Consider the following 7,612-nt stretch of genomic DNA (forward strand, 5'->3'; position numbering starts at 1 on the left):
TCAGAACCTTAAATCTGGCAGCATGTTGGATAATGTAGCCATTCAAAACACTCCTCTCTCCAAAGCTGTGATGGATGTTATTTTGGATGGCAGGAGGCCCAGTACCAGAAAAATCTTATGCAGAAAAATGGAAGAGATTCTGTGCTTGGGATGGACACATTTGTTCCAAACATTCCTCAGATTTTACAATACTTAACTGAGATGCTGGACAGAGGCCTATCCTTTTCATCAATTAAGATCCATGCCTCTGCCATTTCAGCCCATTACAATATGGAATCACCTATCTTTTCTCATTCTTTAATAAGGTAGTATCTCAGAGGGACCAAAAACCCAAGACCTCCAAGGAGAGCACCAATACCTGCATGGGACCTCAATTATGTCTTGGAAAAACTCACACTGCCTCCTTTTGAGCCAACCTCAACAGCTGATATAAAATTCTTATCCTGGAAAACAGCTCTGCTCCTAGCAATAAACTCTACAAGATGAGTCTCGGAGTTAAAGGCACTCATGGCTGTGGAACCTTTTATCATTTTCCATCCAGACAGGGTTTCTCTGAGGACAAACGCGACATCTATGCCTAAGGTGGTGTCCAGTGTGGCCCTTAACCAAACCATTCACTTGCCTACCTTTTTATCCAAACCCACAGAACAAGGGTGAGAGACTTCTGCATTCTTTGGACATACACAGACAGCTACGCTTCTACTTGGACAAAACTAAAGCTTTCAGAAAGACTGAGCAACTTTTAGTGGCATATGCTGCCAGATCACAAGGAAAGGCTATCTCAAAACGGACTATTTCAAAATGGACAGGCCATTGCATTGATTTCTGCTATTCACAACATGGCAAATCAGTGCCTAAGGACATTAGGCCACATTCAGCCAGAGCAGCAGCCTTCCTCAGAGGAGTACCAGCCAAAGACATCTTAGAGGCTGCAACTTGGAGTTCAGTGCACACCTTTACCACTTACCTCTCTACTCTAAATCCAGAGCAGGCTTTGCCACTGCAGTTCTGCAGGGCCTCATAGCCTCTTCTAATCCTACTGAGCCCCATCCACCCATCCTCAGCTTTGGGATTCAACCCAAGAGTAATGACTGCAACAGTGAAACACGATGAACATAGTACAGTTGTGTACCTACAATAAATGCAGATGTTTGAGTGTATTCACTGTTGCAGTCCAGGTTACCCTCCCACCATCCCCCTTTCTTTTGCTGGGTCTTATCTGTACCTCTCTATTCTATACAACCTATGTGGTGTATTTGCTTGTAGATGAAGGAAATGATTACCTTAGTGCATGCATGTTTATTGGCATAATTTTTAGCCTACCCTTTTGGGGGCACCTGACATCTGGGGCAAGAAAAACTGAAGAAAATGGCATTGGCTGCATCATTTATACCCCTGGCACACTGATGTTAGGGAAGAGGTGACAGCAACTGATGCCGGACCAAGATTTTGTCGGTAGCCTGTCAGCAGGATAACCCAAGAGTAATGACTGCAACAGTAAATACACTCGAACATCTACATTTATGGTAGGTACACAGCTGTACTTTCTGCTGAGTCAGCATAGCAGGAGCATTTGTTATGAATGGAGAATACTATATAATTTTGTCAGTGGCACCCATTTGTTTCCACTTATATGTATTATTAGCACTGATATTTTGCAATAACACTGGTCTTCTACGAACTGACCGTTTGCTCAGGTCTGCTAGATTGTCTTACTGTAACACATCAGTAGCTTTAGTGGTGTTAATTGTACCATGCCAGATTTTTCAGTTATGGACATTGAGATTGTTTTATCAGCATAGGCAGTATGATTATATACTAACTTGATTTCAGGGCTGTATGGTTTAATGTTGCTCCTTGTTTAGCTTTATAACGTGTTTAATGCATCTCCTCTAAACATTCCTGTGTCTATTTTTAGTACCACTATTATGCAAGGGTATGATGGGGGTTCACACCTGTGGTTAGTTGAGCAAGCAGCAGTTCAATTCAGTCATGTTTTTGGACCAGTATAGCATTGTATTAGTGCTTTAAAAACATTGAAACACCTCCTTCATATGTTTTATTCAGAGCTGAGGGGGATCAAAATGTATGAAAGGCACTGTAGACTTTAATAGCCAGAGTGATTACTTCGATTCTGAACTATGTTTCTGTGACTGCATATATGTGTGTGAATTTTCTAGGGTAAGGAGTGCTTCCAGGTAATAATTTTTTTTTTATATTTAAACTACTAGCATTGAGAAGCAGCACCTTTAGGTATTTCTGATGACTGTTATTATGTTGGCGGGCTTAACTTGGCATATCCCAAAAAAGGCACTATGGTGACAAAGTTTTTGTCAATATTCAGAAGTCAAGTGGTGATAAGTGCAAACCATCTCTTGAAAAGCATAGTGGCATGTTGGTTATGTCTACCCAAGCTATCAAAGATTGAATCCCCTTGTTGTGACACCAGAAACTAAGCCATTTGTTGAAGTAGGTCATTTTTGCTGGTCCTGTCGTATAATCATTGCTGAAGGTAGGATGCGACTCAAGGCTGGATTCATACCCACCTGGGACACATGTATTCAGAGAGCTCCATGTCCCTCTTCATATAGTCCAGTGAGGTATCATGGACTATGACCGTCATACTGGTTCTTGTGTTTTAAAGCCACAAGTGTGTGTGTGTGTGTGTATGTGAATGCAAGCAAAGGGCAGGTGTGTGTGTGTGTGTGTGTGTGTGTGTGTGTGTGTGTGTGTGTGTGTGTGTGTGTGTGTGTGTGTGTGTGTGTGTGTGTGTGTGAATGCAAGCAAGGGCCAAGTGTGTGTGTGTGTGTGTGCGAGCGTGTGTGTGTGTGTGTGTGTGTGTGTGTGTGTGTGTGTGTGTGTGTGTGTGTGTGTGTGTGTGTGTGTGTGTGTGTGTGTGTGTGTGTGTGTGTGAATGCAAGCAAAGGGCAAATGTGTGTGTGTGTGTGTGTGTGTGTGTGTGTGTGTGTGTGTGTGTGTGTGTGTGTGTGTGTGTGTGAATGCAAGCAAAGGGCAAGTGTGTGTGTGTGTGTGTGTGTGTGTGTGTGTGTGTGTGTGTGTGTGAATGCAAGCAAGGGCCAGTGTGTGTGTGTGTGTGTGTGTGTGTGTGTGTGTGTGTGTGTGTGTGAATGCAAGCAAGGGCAAGTGTGTGTGTGTGTGTGTGTGTGTGTGTGTGTGTGTGTGTGTGTGTGTGTGTGTGTGTGTGTGTGTGTGTGTGAATGCAAGCCAAGGGGAAAGTGTGTGTGTGTGTGTGTGTGAGAATGCAAGCCAGGGAGAAAGTGTGTGTGTGTGTGTGTGTGTGTGTGTGTGTGTGTGTGTGTGTGTGTGTGTGTGTGTGTGTGTGTGAATGCAAGCAAGGGGCAAGTGTGTGTGTGAGAATGGAAGCAAGGGGCAAGTGTGTGTGTGTTTGAATGCAAGCAAGAGGCAAGTGTGTGTGCGTGAATGCAAGCAAGGGGCAAGTGTGTGTGTGTGTGTGTGTGTGTGTGTGTGTGTGTGTGTGCATGAATGCAAGCAAGGGCAAGTGTGTGTGTGTGTGTGTGTGTGTGTGTGTGTGTGTGTGTGTGTGTGTGTGTGTGTGTTTGTGTGAGAATGCAAGCAAGGGGCAAGTGTGTGTGTGTGTGTGTGTGTGTGTGTGTGTATGTGTATGAATGCTTACTAAGCTGGGCATTAATCCCTACGTCACTCGATGGGTTGCCAACTGGTTTACTGACAGAAACCATGCTGTAAAATAGCCCACTCCAAATCCAGCTTCTGACAAGTCAGAGTACCTCAGGGGTCAGTCCTGGGACCGCTCCTGTTTGGCATCTACTTCTCTGAAGTACAGGCCAACACTAAAGGATTCTGGCTAACAAAGTTCATAGATGACTGCAAACTGGGAGCCATTATTGAATCCCCAAATGTTGTGGATACTCTAGAAAAGGGCCTTACAGAAACAGATGCTTGGTGCCAGAGCCATGGGCTCAAGCTCAGTGCCAAGAAATGTATAGTTATCCCCTTTAGGAAAAAACATGTACCCATTCTGGAACATGCTACACTTAAAGAAATCCCAATCCCTCAGAGCAACATGCTCCAGGGATCTAAACCTTGTCATCACAATAAACAAATGCTGGAGGGATAGGTTCCTGACTCAGAGACTGCCCAGACTCTGGAATAGACTACCCATACATGTCAAGCAGACCGCCTCTTTGGCCCTCTTCAAACGGAACATTGACAATTGGATGGGAGAAAGAAATTAACCCCGGGGATCACGTCACTCACCTTGCTAGACAGAGGTCCAGGGCAGAAAATAGTGTGGAAGTAATAGCCAGGGAATTGTTATGGCTAGGCTTGTATAAGCCCTAGGGCTGATAGCCTAGTACCAACCCATGAGCCTATAGTTAACAGACTGCTATCAGAAGGAAGAAGCCCTTGGGTTCAGTTTTAGCTGTTGCCAAACAAACTTTGTGTCTGTGTGATAAGGGGCAAGTGTGTGTGCATCTGTGTGATAAGGGGCAAGTGTGTGCACGTTTGTGTAATAAAGGGCACTCTGCCAGTATCTGCTGAATTTTACAAAACCACTTTTATCTCTAAAGCTGTCCCAGCACAATCTGGTAGTTAGATGTAACTTTAAATACACTATACTGGCATGTTCTTCATATACTGAATTGATAAAGTCTGTTTTGTGATTTATGATTTAGTGTTGAATTGTCACTTAATTCCATTAGGTACTGGTGTGCCTTTGCTGGGTATTTTTTTCCCTGTGGTTGTGGAATTGTATAGTTATAAAGACAGGAAGAATTTGATTGTTCCCAGGTGGTGTGGGCATGGTTGCTTAACACTCCCCTCAAAACCGTAACACCTTTAGTTTTGCAGCCATGTTTGGATGGATTTGGATCAGGGTGATTACAGTTTATAGGTCTCCTTTTTGCTAGGATTTATGTAAGACCCCTAGAGTGGGAAGGATGAAAGTTTAAAAATAAAACATCCTTCACGAAAGGTCTGAGGTGGAAGATTGTGTATGTGGTTATGTTGATAAGAACTGGAAAATCCTGTGTTAACACTAATGTACAGTAGACAGTTTATTGGACTGTGCTGTAGAAGCTGAATCTGTGGACAGGTTTACTGGGCTGTGTAAAGTAGGGCTCACTGGTGTTGGATTAACATACTTTAATAAAGTTGTAGGTGGAAAACTGTTCAAAGGGTGCATTTCATGTGCAATTTGAATGGAGAGGCTTGATGTGTAAGATCTGTATAGGCATGTGTTTCTGTTTCTGATATCTTCACAGCCAAAGTACATAATTACTCATGCATTCCTCGGACGAAGGCCTGGGGTCATTCTTGGTGTTGCCAAACAAACTTGTGGTTATGTGTGTGAAAGGGTGAGTGTGTGAGTTGAGTGAGTGTGGTCTGTGAGTTGAGTGAGTGTGGTGTGTGAATTGAGTGAGTGTGGGGGTGAGTGTGGGGGGTGAGTGAGTGTGGTGTGTGGGTGGGTGAGTGTGGTGTGTGGGTGGGTGAATGTGGGGAGTGAGTGTGGGAGAGGGTGAGTGAGTGTGGATGAGTGTGTGGGTGGGTGAGTGAGTGGGTGAGTGAGCGAGTGTGGTGGGTGAGTGCGGTGAGTGAGCGACTGTGGTGGGTGAGTGAGTGGATGAGTGCTGTGAGTGGGTGAGTGTGGTTAGTGGGGTGAGTGGGTGTGGGTGAGTGGGGTGGGTGGTGAGTGAGTGTAACGAGTGGTTGTGGATGGTGAGTGTGGGTGGGTGGATGAGTGTGGGTGAGTGAGTTGGTGTGGGTGATTGTAGTGGGTGAGTGTGGTGGGTGAGTGAGTGAGTGGCTGAGTGTGGGTGGGTGAGTTGAGTGAGTGGCTGAGTGTGGGTGGGTGAGTTGAGTGTGGGTGGGTGGTTGAGTGTGGGTGAGTGAGTTGGTGTGGGTGATTGTAGTGGATGAGTGTGGTGGGTGAGTGAGTGAGTGGCTGAGTGTGGGTGGGTGAGTTGAGTGTGGGTGGGTGAGTTGAATGTGGGTGGGTGAGTTGAATGTGGGTGGGTGAATGAGTGAGGGTGGTGAGTGAGTGAGTGTGGGTGGGTGAGTGAGTGTGGGCGGATGAGTGAGTGTGGTGAGGGTGGTGGGTGGTGAGTGTGGGTGAGTGAATGTGGGTGAGTGATTGAGATGTGGTGGGTGAGGGTGAGTGTGGTGAGTGAGTGTGGTGGGTGAGTGAGTGGTTTAGTGTGGGTGGGGGAGAGAGTTGAATGTGGGTGGGTGAGTGAGTGTGGGTGAGTGAATGTGGGTGAGTGAGTGAGGTGTGGTGGATGAGGGTGAGTGTGGTGAGTGTGGTGAGTGAGTGTGGTGAGTGTGGGTGGTGAGTGAATGTGGATGAGTGAGTTGAGTGTGGGTGAGCATGAGTGAGTGTGAGTGAGTGTGGTGAGTGAGGTGTCTGAGTGAGAGTGAGTGGTGAGTGTGATGAGTGAGAGTGAGTGTGGTGAGTGAGTGTGGTGAGTGTGGTGAGTGGTGAGTGTGGTGGCTGGTGAGTGTGGTGGGTGGTGAGTGAGTGTGAGTGAGTGCGTGTGTTGGGTGAGTGAGTGAGTTGAGTGTGGGTGAGTGTGGTGAAGTGAGTGGGTGAGTGTGGTGAGGTGAGTGGGTGAGTGTGGGTGAGTTGGTGAGTGAGTGAGTGAGTGAGTGTGGGTGAATGAGTGAGTGTTGGTGAGTCTCATTTTTGGATGTAATTTCTAAATTTTGTAAATTTTATTTTTGTATTGTCATATTGCTTTATATTGCCCTACCGATATGTGACAAAGTACAGGCAGAAGCACAGTAACAGCTGCAAAAACTAAGAGCATAAATTTGCAATAACCATGCGTATACATTAATTGCACGTTTTTACATAAGAAGCAGATGTCTGTCACAATTAATCGACAACACTACATCAGATTACAAGAAGTATGCAATACTGTAATTTTTTAAATTATGTCTTAAAAAACATGTTGGTGCTGTCATGGAAGTCTGTGAAATATTTCATGTTTATAGTGTGTCATTTGTTAGCTATTTAATCAAACGGGAAGGAAAAATAAGTGGGAGTTTGATGCTTTGCAAAACGATGATTATTCCCAGTGCTATGTAGCTTGGTTCTAAATTTGACAGGAGGAGTGCAACAAAAAAATAGTCCCACTGTAAGGAGGGAAAGGCCGACAAGAAAACAGTACATTACTCTAGTCACCTGCTGTGAGCTGTCAATCACATGCAGATAATGGGTCAAATTACCCTTAGATCTTTGGCAGCTAGGGAAGGTAGGTGTGAAGTGGGAGGGGAGATGCCTTGAAGAACTAGATTTCAGCCTTCACAAAAGAAAGCAAGTTATCATTTCTAAGAAACAAAAGCAATAAAATGCACTTTTCAGTTCTGTTCTGTAGCATTTGCACTGCTTGCGTTTGAAGTAGTAATTGAAAAAGGATAACATTTTAACCAAAAGTAGGGGACTTTAAGACAGCAGTGAATGCCTGTTAAGTCAATGAAGTGACAGCAGCTTTAGGGAAACCGTGGCAGATCTGATGCAATTTTTTGGAGACAAACAATGCATTCTGGGATACTTGGAGGCAGAGTAAATAGTCTGAATTATTTCAAAATGCCAGACCCCATGTGGTCAGAG

Source organism: Protopterus annectens, chromosome 4.part1 (assembly GCF_019279795.1).
Source record: "Protopterus annectens isolate FY-2018-M chromosome 4.part1, PAN1.0, whole genome shotgun sequence".
NCBI lineage: Eukaryota > Metazoa > Chordata > Ceratodontiformes > Protopteridae > Protopterus > Protopterus annectens.